The following is a 15,394-nucleotide window of genomic DNA, read 5'->3' on the forward strand; positions in this document are numbered from 1 at the left end:
TTTTAAATGATTTATGTTTAAAGCCTCTTTTTTTGTAAACTACCATTAAGAGCGAATTCTTTTCATATAACTAACATCAAACTTCGATTATATACCACTTAACAAAACAAAAAATGTTTTACCGTATAATTTAACTTACTTAAAATATCTTTTAAATATTTAAATATTTGGAAACATTTATTTTAAGGGACGATAAAGGCTGAAGATATATTGTAATTGAAGTCTATGCAGATCTATTTTAATTTATTTAAACATATAAGAATAGTTGTCATATTTTTTTAGTATTATACTTCTACTACTTGTATTTAAATTTTATTTACTCAACATTATTAAGATTACTGCTTTATTTATGAATAATTCACACAGCACAAAAGTCAAATTTATGTTTGAAAATAGATCTTTTAAACAATCCCGTTAATAAAGAAAAATTTATAAATTAGAAGGCTCAAACCCCTGCTTGCTCTGCTCACCAATCCCAGTGGTGGCCTCTCATTCATTATTGTTATTTTCCCCTTTAATGTGTTTATATTTTTCAAAAAGAAAATATCATTTTGTTTGTAAAATATAAAATTATTTTAATTGTATGTAAAAACGTTTTGCAAATATCTTAATCTTTACTAAGTGAATGATTAATTGAATTTAAAAGAAAATCAAACAATTTGTAGGGTATCTACCACTACAAAATTACAATTACAATTCACTTGTATATAAGACGTTTTAAATCAAATCTATGACGGGGTACCTTTTCATAGATGAAGGTTGACATGGTCGATTACCACACTCCTCACATTGGTGACCCGGACGTGATGCGAACACGCCTACCTTGACAGAAACTCCCACTTCGAAATGAACACGCCTATCTTAACAGTAACGCCCACTTCGATCTGAAAACGCCTACTTCGATGGATGGTCCACACTGGACAGTTGACTTGCTACTTGTGACTGCTACATCGTCCACATCCTTTCGCTGTTACTACTCAGTCTCGATCACGCACAACATACGACGTATTCACTCGACTGCTAAAGGCAACATAGAGGCGACATTCTCACAAATACAGCATTAAATCAACTAGTGGCATACGTTCATCAAATTCTGTCACAGATATAATTCTTGTGGGGGAGTACTGTAGGGTAGCTACCACTATAAAATTACAATTACAAATCACATACTATATAAGATGTGTTAACTCGATTCTATGATGGGATACCTTTTCATAGATGAAGGTTGACATGGTCGATACCCCTCACACAATTGAAAAAAAAACGATTGCAGAATATGTGACACAATTAGAATAATTTAATGGAAATTGATTCTACTTGTTAACAGCCTATAAAATATACGATAACCTCTAAGGATGCATAACAGTTCAAATTGGAAGTTGTTTTTTCCTATTTTCTGACTTCTGTGTTTTTAAAAAATTTCAATGTAAGCAAATGTTTGATTTGCATCTATCTAATTTCATTCTCCTATTTTTTTAATTTTATTTAATCCCTTTTTTAACATCAAGTGACGCGCGAGCTCTTAAATTAAAAATATCGAGAGAGATAATTTTTTTTAAAATATTGGATAAATAATTTTTATTTGAAGTTAAAAAAAACATGAAAAACATTTAAGAAACAAAAAGCATTTACAACTGCAATAACATTCGAAAAAATTGGGATTTTGAAAACAACTCTTATTAAGTTTATAATTGAAAAAGCTCCTTTTAGGCAAGTCAAATTTCTACTAAAAATGACTTTTTTTTAAAACAAATTTATCAGTCCTGAACTAATAATTGTACTAATAATTTGTTCAGCAAAACAAAGTGTTAAAATACTAAGAATTAAAAAAAAAGCTTCTGTTACGCTTATGTTATTAAATTTCATGCCAAATTGCAATTTTGTAGTAGCATTTCCGCAGATCTGCCCACGTGGTATTTTTTTCCACCGGTTTAACAGTTATGAATTCTCAAACCTATAATCGAATGTTAATTTTTTATTATATTGAACTCCCTGTACATTTTTCAGCAAAAATTCATAATTTTAAATTTCTAACTATTATAGCTCTTACGTTTCAAAATAAAATGTAACGTAAAGTTGAACACACAAAACATCAGTGGAGGGTTTCACGTTCTTAACAAAAAGAGAAAATCCAAATATGTATTTACATATTTTTCTAAACAACCATTTTAAAATGCACATTTGCATTTCTATAAAAAAAAAAAATTTTCTTTTGTAAAACACATTCCATATTTTTCAAGCAATATATTAATTAAATTTAATTTTTACAAACCATTACTATTGCATTTTAGTAGTTTTTATTTTCGTGAAATATATTTCATACGAGTGCAAAGTAATATGATTATGGAAGTAGCTGAATGCGGTCTAAAATTGCACAGGTAATTACAACCTCCAACTACTTAAAAAAAAACGGTAATTGATTACTCCCCTTAGTATTAATTACCCATTTCTCTCAGTCTGTAAAGAACTTCTGATAAAGCAAAAATACATATGAAACAGCTAATAAATTCCTCATCTTTTTCTTAACAAACAACGCGTAATTTAGAGGGAAGTAATTTAACACAGCGGGTAAACGAGCAATGAATTTATCGCAAAACCATGCCACCACGGGCTTATTTCCATCGAGATTTAAGCACACCGTCGAATGGCACGGTTCAGGGAGTGAGGAGGTAAAGTGTTCGAAATCGAATTAAGCCTCAAGTTCGATGCGCAACTATTAAACTTTCCCTACATTCATTGAGAGGAAAATGGAGCGCATAAGCACGTTTCATGCAGATAATTTATCCATTTGGATGCTCTTAAATGTCCGTAATTGTTTGGATGCCATAAATTTTCGTCTTTCCAGATGGGATGTTAATAATTAAATTGATTTCTGTGATATCAAACTGTGTCCTGGATTATGATATATGATTCGCTGCTCTAGTCATTATATTGAACGCTATTTAGATGATTAATGGAATGTTATAGGAGGGAGTTATGATCGATTATTATTCTACGTATATAAAAAATGCTTAATTTTGTGGTTTGTTGATTAGAATTTGAAGAGTAAGTTTATTGCTTAATTATTAAAAATCCAAAGCTTTAGTCATTAAATTAATAAATCTCGAATTACAGGTACGTATATGTCATTCATTTATTTGCAATGTGTGAAATTAAATGGAAATATATATATTCTAATGAAAAATGTTTCGCATTGTAATCAGATGATTTTTCTTTATTTATTTTAATTATATTCATTTCATTCTTCATTATTAATTTTCATTATAATCACTTCATTCTTTAGTGTTTATTTTAATCTTATTTATTACGTTCTTGTTATTTTTTCCGTTAAGAATGAGGAATTCATTAATAAGGAAATTCATTATTTATTTTATTCATTAAATTCTTTATTATTTACTTCAATTATGTAAATAACTGTTTTCTAAACTTCTCAGTCTTATTAGAATCGGTAGATAATTAGGTAAATATGGGAAGAATTACTTAATCAGACTGAATTTACTTAGGCTTATTGAAATGAATCTTTAGAAATGCTATTTGCAAGAAGTCTTCATTAGTTTGGGGTAGTGCAAACCGTCTGAAATAAATTTAGTTACTTGAGGTTGAATGATAAATATCAGTTTGAGAGATAAATTTTCTAACTAGCCTAATAGTCTCTTGGGCTCGGGCAATATGCTTAAAACGTTCAACTTTATTAGAAAATGGTGCGAAATTTTGCTATCAGCCTAGCACATGTCAAAGAACCACTTACAGCTCTTGCATTTGAGCTATATTTTTCGGTTTCTTGAAAATAAGTTTCTACAATATGATATCGGAAGCGTATATTTAAGTAAGACAGAAAAAAGAAAAACGTTGCCAATTCTGATAAAACATTATCGAAGGTGATATTTTATTTCATAAGTTAACCGTTGTTGAACAGCCGATATAATTTTGAGTTCACTACTACCAATTTTCATCTTCGCAGCATTATATTTTTGAACCCAATCCAAAAGACAACGGATTTCCTGAATAATGTATTATGAGAAATTTACCATATTGGAAAACTTTCTGATGGAACTAACCCGCATTTGCGTAACTTGTATAGAAAAACCAAGTAAACCTCCCACGATCAGCCTGATGAAAAAATGACACTAATCCATGTTCCCTCGACCACTTAGGGTAATAGGAAGATATAAATAGGTATTAATAACAACTTCAATGAATATGTTATGGTAAAATGAATTAATCTGACTTTTAATAATAATAACTAACATTTATTAATAATAGAAATGTTTTTTCAGAAAAAGTATGCGCATTAATCCATAATCCGGTTATTATTATTAATTGCCAATTAAGTTTGGCCAGTAAGATTAATAAGGCTTATTTCATTGAAACTTCAACTGTAATATAGTATTTATGGGTCTATGTGCTGCTGCTGAGATAATAACAGATAATCTTTGTCTGAAATAATCTTTGAAAAGATTGGTAGAGATAAAAATATAAAGGATAACGCGTGAAAGTAAGACTTTTATTTATGTTTTAATTTAAAACAATAGCTTTAAAAGTTCAATTTTTGAATATCAAGATAACTCTTAATGAATAATATATTTTTCAAAAGTTTTGAATAAATAAATTTTAATATTTTTCCACAAATACAGATTTAATAAATTTTATTAAATCTATGTAATATATTGTAATCAATGCATTTACTTTAGTAAAATATATTCTATATATGTAACGTTTAAATTAATAAATCTGGCAATTAATAATAATAGCCTTCTGTTATTAATAACAGCAATCATCAAATGCTTCGAAAATTATTATATTGACCAAACTTTATTAATAATTATTAATAATAACTGCTAAGTGTGATAAATTCTGATAGATTATTCAACCGACAAATGACTTTCAACTAACTTTCAACCGACTTTCGTACATTGTTAGAATTTTCATTCTGAAATTGCGGTAAAAGTACCAAGAATAGTCTGTCCATACGATTATAACCATAAAGATTATATTTAGGAACATTTCTTTACGGTTTTTAAACCATTTATAACTGGTTCAGTTAAAAATCCGTGAATACAAAACTATACGGTTTTGTGACCTTTTACAGTTAGCATAGTTTTTAAACCATAAAAATAAAACTTAAATGGACATTTTTTGCTCTATAGGTGCTGCGCCATTTCTGCATGAATGATAGTTTCGTATTTTAATAGTCAAGAGTCACCAATTAAAAAGTGCAGGACACTAGAAACCTTTCATATATCGACTTAATGAAGGAAAATTTGTAGTATCAACACTGGGTTTCGAACCCCTGTACAGAGAGTCATGAGATTAATTAATTAGTCCTTTCTCATTGTGTACCCATCTGTCCGGAGCAAAATGGCTTCATGAGAAGGGCCTAGTTGACGTGAATATAATTGTGGTCGTTAAACCGTACTAGGCAAAAACAATCAATAACCATTTTTTTTTCTCACACTTGAATATCGTTTTTTTATGGTTATCTGACTGTTTTGATTGAATAAGGAAGAAAAAAAAATGAATAAATAGCTATTTAATTTTCACCTAGAAAATTTTAATAGTGTAGTTATTATTAATAATAACCAGTGGTTATTAATACTAACTGATTAATTGCATTAACTGTAATGCATATAAATTAAAAATCAATTCCCTACCTAGACTTTTAAAATTAGATCTCTTTAACTGAGCTGAGGGAATGTTATTTGGTATATTCCCTTGTCAACCGTCGTTGTTTCGATGGTCATTTCTTATCTTACCCTATACGGCATTCTTAAACACACTTTTCCTTTGGAAAATCCCTAATAAGGGGAAAGAGCTAAAAGAATCTCTCGAGCTAAATTAATTAAAGGTACTCTTGTTTGTTCAATAAGTCAGTTTACAGAATGTTATCGTTGCTTTGTTGCCCCGAATAGTGTTCTCCATTCCACAAACTTTGAACGTGACTTGGCGAAAATATTTTTACTTAAAAGAAATTCCGTTGATGTTTTATGCTTAAGTACTTGATGTTTACTCGTTAAATAGAATTCCTTAGAAATATGTTGTTCTTTTTTGATCGAAAATTGTTTACTGTATACTATAATTTCATTATATAAGTTATACTATGCTTGAGTATTGTGGCAAGCAAGTAATTTTTTATTATTTGTTTGTGGTGGACGATTCTACAATGTTTTGTTGTTGGTTCTTTGATATTAATTTCGACCATTTTTTCAAGATCTTAAACATAAAAATCTTTTTTTTCTATTAAAGGGAGGGAGTCATGGTGACTCAGGGGATAGAGTCATTTGCCTCCCAACAGGGCTTGAAAAAACTCAAAAATTTTACCCGTCCCTGAGGACGACTTGTCCAACAATGTACCCGTCCTCCTTTGAAACTAACCCGTTGCTTTCAAATAAATAAAAATATAATTTTCTCTTATTTATTACAAACATTTATATAAATTGCGCAATGAATTAGTAGTTACTAGGATTACAAATACTAGGATTACATTATACAGTAATAAAAGAAATACTAGGTTACTAAGAGTAAAACCTAGTATTTCTATTATGAAATAATTTATTTCTTTGATGAAATAATTTAAATAACAAAGGTTAAGTTATATGTCAATTATCATGTCAATTTATCCGATGGTACTGTGTTTTTTAAACGAATCAAATATGGCGCTTGCCAGTTCCATAATCAAGTCAATGATTTACAGAGGTTTCTGCACAGAAATCTGAAAGAGGTTTTCCATTTAGGTAGATGTTCATAATTGCGTTTAACGCTTCTTGTTTAAGACCAGTACGTAATGTGTTTTTTTGTAAGTTCATTGCTGAAAAGCCCCCTTTCAACCGCTGCAGTACTCCCAGACAGAGAAAACATCAATTCCACCATGCGCAGTATGTTGCTGTATTTCGAGATTAGAGGGTCATTTTAGAAGTGAGGCGCTAGACTCTTGTAAGATAACAAAAATTGAAAATGTATCACGAACATTAACGGGAAAATGGCCGTCCGCGCGGACGCTGGATTCGAGAAATTTGTCGTCCGCGGAGAATTTTTGACCGCCGAGGACGGGCGGTTTTTCGAGCCCTGCCTCCCAATGAGGTGACATGAAATCGAATCCCAGCTGTGCCGGGTTGATACGAATTCTATTCCCGCTCACACCATCAACAGTGCTGACGTTAATTGTCACTGGTCGATATATCATTGGTTAGAATCCTCTTGCCACCGGGTGAACCTTGAAGATTTTCGTAGTTTTCCTGATCATGTATTATAAATGCGGGTTAGTTCCATCAAAAAATCCTAAATGAAGACTAGTTTGTCCCAATGCTTGATCCAAGTGTTTTTCTGTCCTCTGGGTTTGGTTCAAAACGACAAGGCTACGGAGTAGAACGTTGATAGTCGTAAACTGATTCATTGATAGGCGTAAACATGAGTTGACTGTTCATTATCTGTCATAAAATATTAAGAGGAGGCGTAACACACTTTTAAAGTTTTGCTTGAAATGGGTGCTTTTTTCCTCCATTTTTAAAAGCTTTTTGTAGTAGCATACAATGGAAATGAGCAAAAAAATTTTAAAATTTTCAATGAGATATTTTAGTACAATTTTCAAGTTCAAAATATAAAAACAAAATGTTCTGAATATTTAAATATAACTGAAAATACTATGCTACACTATCAACTATTTTGGACAAAATATTCACGATTCAAATTGTATTCGAAATTAAAAATTTTGCTGCTTGATATCTTTAATTCAGAAATTAATTAGTAAGTGCATATTTCTTTGTTTGCGTTATTTCAATTTTTTAATTAGTGATAAAAATAGAAATATTTCTTCGGATTTCTTAAAAGCAAACTAAAGTGAAACTACTTACACGTACACAGGATTATTAATAATTCCTTGGTGAAGTTTCTGAGCAACATACTTAAAAAAGAGTTTATATAGAAAAGGACAATTAGACCTTGCATTAAATGAAATAACAATTGAAGTTGTATTTAGATAATTTACAGTTGTTCCATAAGTGAATCCTATGTTACACAGCATGCATCAATGTGATTGCACTTTAACTTACAGTCTTCTTTCAACATGGTAGTTTATCTGAATGAATCCATCTTATACGTGACACAATAATCATTATTTTTACGATAAAATTGTTTTAAAATTCTTTTTTTTTGTTGTCGTATGCCTGTTTAGGCAGTGAGGGTGCGATTGTTCCTGTTTTATAGTGGCGCCATCTATGGCCAGGAATTCGACCTCTGCCACGCCATTCGCCAAACCACAACCAGTTTATAGGGTAGGTCACATTCACACAGATTCACACACAAAGGGGAAAGGACATAGAACACACAGAGAGAGAAAGAAACGTCCATGCCTTGACCGGGATTTGAACATAGGACCCTTCTGATGCAAGGACAGTTCCCTGCCCCCTACACAGGTCGGTCAGCTTTAAAATTCTATTTTAATGTTATGATTAAATTTTATCTCGCAGCAAGTACTATTTTAAGATTATAAATTAAATCCAAACGCTTTCAGATACTGATAAGCAGTGCAAAGTAAAATTAAAAAGAAAACTATTATACTTCCGTAATTATTATAAGACCTACGCAATAGTTTACTTAGAATTTAGAATTAAGATATCTTAGTTCAAGGAAAAAAACGTGCAATCTGATGAATAATGATGATTTTATAAGGAAATCATCTAGTAAACTAAGCCTGTGATATTTTTCGCCTCTTATGTCTCCTAAAAATTAAACATGCTTTATTATCAACAAAGAATTTATGTTTTCATAATTTTCGATTACATAAAACGTAATTACATAATTACATAAAATTTTCGATTTTATTACTTGTGAGCTTTGTCTCCTGCTTGCTTCCCTCACTACCCCCTCTCTGCCTGCTTCTCAATAATTTTTGTTGATTGTTTGACAGAACACAGTCTTACAAGCAATTTATACCTAATCATAATCCATTAAAAATTTAATCTAGCTTATTTATAATTTTATAATTGTAAAATAGAAAATAAGGAAAAATTGTGCAATTACTTACTATTATTGCTTGCTATTAATGAATTCTCTTAATGATAAACGTGATATAATTGCTATTAGTGATAAACACTTATAGTTTTAATTCTTTACAGTCTGAATAAATTTCAGGATAAAAAACGTAATAATAATCGAGACTATTATTAAAAAGGGATGACAAAAAAATTGATAGCAAATAACATGAAATAAGGAATAAATAATTGATTGATTTGATATTGTTGTGAGTTTTCTATTTAATGAAAAAGCATGAAATGATAAGAAGACGACATTTTTTTATTTATTATATTCTTTTTCACCAGGAGATTTGATAAAAAATTCCTAATAATTCGTTTTGCTCGGTCAAATTACTCAAACAATTGTAAAAATTGTGCTGTAATTAGTCTTTATTGTTAAATAATGGTAAATAGATAATACTGATAAATAAAATTTACAAAAACTTGTATAATTTTTCAATCAATAATTCTTTATATCAAAAATTTTTAAAAAAAATTCTTTCTTAGGATAGATTTTCTAAAGTGTAAAACTTTAGAAATTACATAGGTTTTTTCTGATTAAAATAGCACAGAAGTTTAGGGAAATAAATATTTGAAACTAATTATTGATTATTTAAAATCATTTTATAATGCTTAAAGGGCATTCATAAAATTTAACTTAAAACCTACTTTTTTAATTTATATAATTTGAACATGTGATATATCCTTTGTCCAAACAATTCCAATTTTGTGATTTTAAAATGAATTGTTTTTATGTATATTTAAATATAAATTTTGATTTTTATTATTAAAAAATATAAAAGCATAATTTTTTTTCACAGGAATATTTTTTTAAAAAAATGCATAGGATATTTAATAAAAAATCAAAGTGAAGATATATCCTTTATTTGGAATACGCCCAATAGCATCATGATGCCATAGCTTCATTTGAAATATGCCCTATAACCACAAAATATCTCTTTTATTTGGAATATGCCTTGTAGTTTACAGATATCTCCATTAGTTGGAATATGCCCCATAACTTCGAGATATCTCTTTCATTTAGAATATGCTCCATAGCTTCAAGATTAATCCTTCATTTTGATTACGTCCTATAGCTTCGAGATTTCTCTTCTTTTTTTTGGAATATTCCTTATAACCTAAAGGTATCTGTTTCATTTGGAATATGCCCTAAAATTTTAAGGTATCTTCTACATTTGCAATATGTCCTATAGCTTCAAGATATATAATTTGGAATATTCATTATAGCTTCAAGATATCTATTTTATTTGGAATATACCCTATAGCTTCAAGATATTTCCTACAGTTGAAATATGCTCAAGGTATCTCCTTTAGAAAGCAATAGCATCTTCATCCTCAAATAAAGCGAATATCCTGTGATTCTGATGAAAATTATTTAAGTTACTATGGATTATAATTGATGTCCGGTATACTGGAAGCAAGATTAAGAGGGGTTAATAGCTAAGTAAAAGAACAAGTTAAAATTTCACTGAATAGTTTTTTTCCCTTTCATATTTTCCTCCATTTACATTAGTAGAAGAACATGGTAGAACTTCACTTAATATATTCTTCCACTTAAAAACTTAGTGTTAAAACACGCAAAATTTCATTAAATGTGTCCTACTATATTGAGGCATTTAACCCGTTGACTCAATGGGACACCGGTATCCCCTTTATCTATTTTTTTCTGACGTTTGAATTAAAAGCAAAAGTATATTTTGGTACTTTTTAATTTTAAAATACAGTCTAATGGTTTCTAAAAAATCTGTTAGATTATCGGAATTATGTTTGTAATAAAATATAAGGTCTGAAATTCATAAATCTGGTTTTCATGACCCCGACACAAGTGGAATTTACGTACAAAGAAAAGGACATTGAGAAAAATTAAAACAGATTGCAAAAAATCATGTACCTTCGAAAACATTTTGGAGTCAATGGAGTTAACCCCTAAGATCGACCAACCTCCGTTAACGAGCATTTTATTATGGAACAAAGAGTGGTTGCTAGCGAGAGGTTTCCCCGTATAATATTTTTCATTTATCTTGACCCAAATGAATACAAAATAGTGAAAAAAAGTATGAAAAATATGTTAAATAAAATCAAATTGCATCAAAGGGCTCAATTGATTTTTTACTAACTAATTTGAGTATTTTTAAGAATTTAATGAAGGAGATGAATCAGGAAAATGTCTCGAACAATGAATTTGATAAATGCATATATTTTTACACGAGATCACAATAATATAAAGAAGAAAAAAAATTGGATTTCTTCTAATAAAAAGCTTAAACGTTTCGTTCAAAAAAAGGATTAAGCTCTTCCTAGTATTAGTTCAAAGGCAAAAGCATTCCCATTTCTTTATGAACGGCGGCCACTTGAGAAAACGAATCGAACTCAGATATTAAATCGGTGGAGAAAATTCAGTGAAGTATTAAATGTTACAGAATTCTCGGTGCATAAAGTAAGGGATGACAGAAATCGAACCGTAAATGCTGGATACAGATGGGGATTTCATTTCCTTTATGTCCCTCGAGTGATTTAAGAAAAGAAGAAAAAAAAGTTCGATGAAAACTTCGTTCGATTGCAGTGTTTGCCCGAACGAACAGATGATTCGTTGAACGTAGAGAAGTATAGATATTCCCTCTTGGGGATTAATTTATATTTAATATTGTAAGTGTTTAAACGGAGGCTGTTTTTAAACTCTTGGTAGGTTAGTTTTGATTTCTTCAAGTAAAATATGGTAATGAAATAAATTAGGATTTGAATTTATCCGAATTTAGAATTACCTATAAATTGGAAATAACTTTAAACAAATTGAATCGAAAATCGATTCTGAAAATCTTTAGTCATAATTTATACCCTCTTGAAGATATTATATTTAATATTGTAAGTTTTTAGGCAAAGTCTGTTTTTAATTTTGGTTAGAAACAAGGCTGATTTTGAGTTCTTCAAGTAAAATATGGCAATGATATAAATTAGGGTTTGAATTTAGAATCACTAATAAATTGGAGTACAAAGAGATAGCTTTAACCAAATTGAATATTAAATCGATTTTGAAAACCTTGAGTCATAATTTATACCCTCCTGGGGATTAAATTATTTTAATATTGTAAGTGTTAAAACGGAGGCTGTTTTTAGATTTGGTTAGAAACAAGGTTGATTTTGAGTTCTTCAAGTGAAATATGGCAATGATATAAATTAAGTTTTGAATTTTAGTCGAATTTAAAATTACTTAAATTGGAGTACAAAGAGATAACTTTAAACAAATTGAGTATAAAATCAATTTTAAAAATCTTAAGTCATAATTTGTACCCTCTTGGGGATTAATTTATATTTAATATTGTAAGTATTTAAACAAAGGCTGTTTTTAAATTTGATTAGAAGCAAGGATGATTTTGAGTTCTTTCAGTAAAATATGGCAATGAAATAAATTAGGATTTGAATTTTTGGAAAAGTCACAATTACTTAGTAATTGGAGTACGAAGACTTAAATTTAAGCAAATTCAATATAGAATCGATTCTGAAAATCTTTAATCACAATAGAAAAATATAATCGAGACTCTCATTGCAATTTTATTATGCAAATTGTAGGAGATATTTGGCTTTTTCAATGCATTAAGGAGGTTAGATAAATGGAATTACTGCAGTCGATTAACGCGTCACTCACTCCTCAGATAAAGAGCCGAGGGTTGTGAGTTCGATATTTAATACTGACTAAGTTATCTAGCGTGTATATGCACCGAGGTGCATATTAAATCTCTCAAGCTCTGTCGTTGGTTGTGATGTGGAACTTTGGAGAGAGAGGTACCAGTTCAATCGCTGTTCACGTCACCGACCGGCCTGCCTACCATGGCTATTAAAAGAAAGAGAACTAAAAGTAGATATAGGTGCTTGTCCATGGTTTAGTGGTGTTAGCAGTTTACAGGAAATATAGCGAAATTGTCTAAATAAAATGGTAAGAATATGGGAGATGAAAACGGACATCGCAAAATAGAAAAGCTTTTACGTTCTACAGGTAAGCTGATCAAAGGGAGATATAAAATAAGTTTGACAAGAAAAAATACCATGTTGTGTTACCCTTGTTAATTTAAAAAGCTTAAACATTCTGAAAGATATAGCTATAAAATTTGTTTAAACAATTTTTAAAGTCATTTTTTAGAATGCTCTTTAATTTAGATGTGGTAATTTATTAATGTTTATGACTTCTTTAAACTTTTTTCTTTCAGCAATTTTTTTTTTGGTTTCGTAACTTAGAAAAATTGATAATTGAAAAATTGATTGATATCTTTCCTCTGAAACTGAAAAAATTTGCGAACGAAACAAGTTTAAATGATGTTAAAGTTATTTAATGGTTCCCCGAAGTCAGTATTGACGAGTGTCCGAAACATAAATTTTGAAGTGATTTTAGAAGAAAAAAAATGCAGATGATTTTACAAGTGTGTTGTGTTACAAGTGTGTTGAAATTACATCTTTGAAATTTGTGTCTTTGAACCTACATCTTTGAAATTTTGCTTCTATACTCTGAGAAAAAAAGTTTGTGTTAAACTAAAAGAATATGGTAAAATGTACCGTGTTTTTGGCTCTATGGTAACACCGAAAAGCTCGATAATTTTCATCTAAGTCCTTTGATAGTAATTTTGATAAAATTAGCAGTAAAATGTAGTTTTATAATATGAGATAAAATTGGTATTTGCGGTAAAATTTGGTAATGTTATCACGGTACCTAAAAACATGGCATAAACATCATTTATTCGGTTAGTTTACTCTTCAGTTTTGTATTTATTACTAAATGTTTGAGAACTATAATTTTGAAAACTAGATTTTCCTGAAAACCGTTATCGTATGAACGAAAAAAAATACACAGAATTAATGGTTTATATTATATATATTTCGCTTTTGTTAACAGGAATTATGGTTTATTTTTACCAGAAATGTCTTTACCATTCAATATGTTTTTTTACCAGAACTGTTTTCACTGTGTACGATTGCACTGTCTGTCCATTGTAAAAAGACGATTGAGAATCGAATCATGGATCAATGCTATTAATAAAAAAGTAAAAAATTCGCAGAAACACGTTTCAGGAAGTTCATTTTGATGAAAAGATGAAAAGAAAACTTCTTACTAATAAAGATTCTTCAGCACAAGAACATCCCCTCGCCAAAAAAAAAAAAAAAAAAAAAAAAAAAAAAAAAAAAAAAAAGAGGAAAGAAAAGAATACGACTTCTTAGGTTTACGTTTAATACGTTTCCTTACGATGGATGAACTATATTAAGCAGTATTTTGAAGGCTCCGTCGTAATATGAAATGTTGCTTTTTTCGGAATAATATGCAATTTTTATAACAGCTGTGAGTTTGCAATTGTTACTCAAGTTTACTGTTAGTTCAAGTTTAGCCCATCTAAAGCCAATCTATCTTTAGCCCATTTAAATTGAAGAACACCTTGTGTTTTACGTTTTAATGAAATAATATTATAACCCGTTTATATTTGATATTATTTAAATTTCAGCAATATCAATTTTTCATTTTCTTGGTCACAAGCAATACAAAAGCTGCTGCTGTGAAACATTACACCAGATAGTATGAAATCCTGTATTCACAAAATATAGTATATTAATATTTCTTAACAAATTTTTTTCTTATTAAATTTTTTAATTTCTCACAAAAGCAATGTATCAGTGTAGGATGGCAATGTGTAAAAACATTATGTAAAAACATTATGTAAATGTAGGGCGGGTATTTGTAGTTTGTTGTTCAAACAAAAAACAAAATCCCTTTCTGCCAAATTTACAATAAATTCTTGTAGAATATGCTTTTTTTAGAAGCTGGGAGCCCTAAAAATCTATTTAGATATAATATTCTCATTAACTAGTTAATTATTTTCACTTTACTTCTATATTATGTTTCCTGAAATGTATTAACAATTTACTAACAAAGGAGTTATTAATGAATAATAGAACTTTTATAATTCAAATAAAAATTTATAGTTATTTATTTTTTTAAAAATTTAAAATCTCTAACATTGCTACTTTTAAGAGGAATTGCGTTTTAGTTTATGGTGAAAATTCAAACTGTCTAGTTTTAAGGCTGTTTTTCGAAGTCTCCGTCGTATTATGAAATGATCCCTTTTTTTTCAAAAATATGATATTTTTATAACTGCCGTGAGTTTGCAACTGTTACTCATGACTGTTAGGACAAGTTTAGCCTATCCAAAGCCAGCACTGGTGTTTATTTGGAAAATTGCGCCAAAAGTTAATATGGAGAAAATAGTCACAATTTTGTGAAAATAAAAAACATTTGTGGTCTAATTTTTCAAAATTTAAAAACTTATCCAATGCTGCATTACTTGGATTCATAAAAATTTGCAAAAACTGAGAATAACGCAGTGATT

General features: G+C 29.4%; 1 protein-coding gene across 11 annotated transcripts in view; it reads left to right on the forward strand.

Annotated features, from left to right (window-relative positions):
• The window catches only part of fat-spondin (extracellular matrix protein f-spondin), a 178,803-nt gene that overhangs the window by 116,692 nt on the left and 46,717 nt on the right, over window positions 1-15,394 (forward strand). The window lies entirely within an intron of this gene.

This window comes from Parasteatoda tepidariorum, chromosome 9 (assembly GCF_982258835.1).
Source record: "Parasteatoda tepidariorum strain Cologne lab strain chromosome 9, Ptep-v5.0, whole genome shotgun sequence".
Lineage (NCBI taxonomy): Eukaryota > Metazoa > Arthropoda > Arachnida > Araneae > Theridiidae > Parasteatoda > Parasteatoda tepidariorum.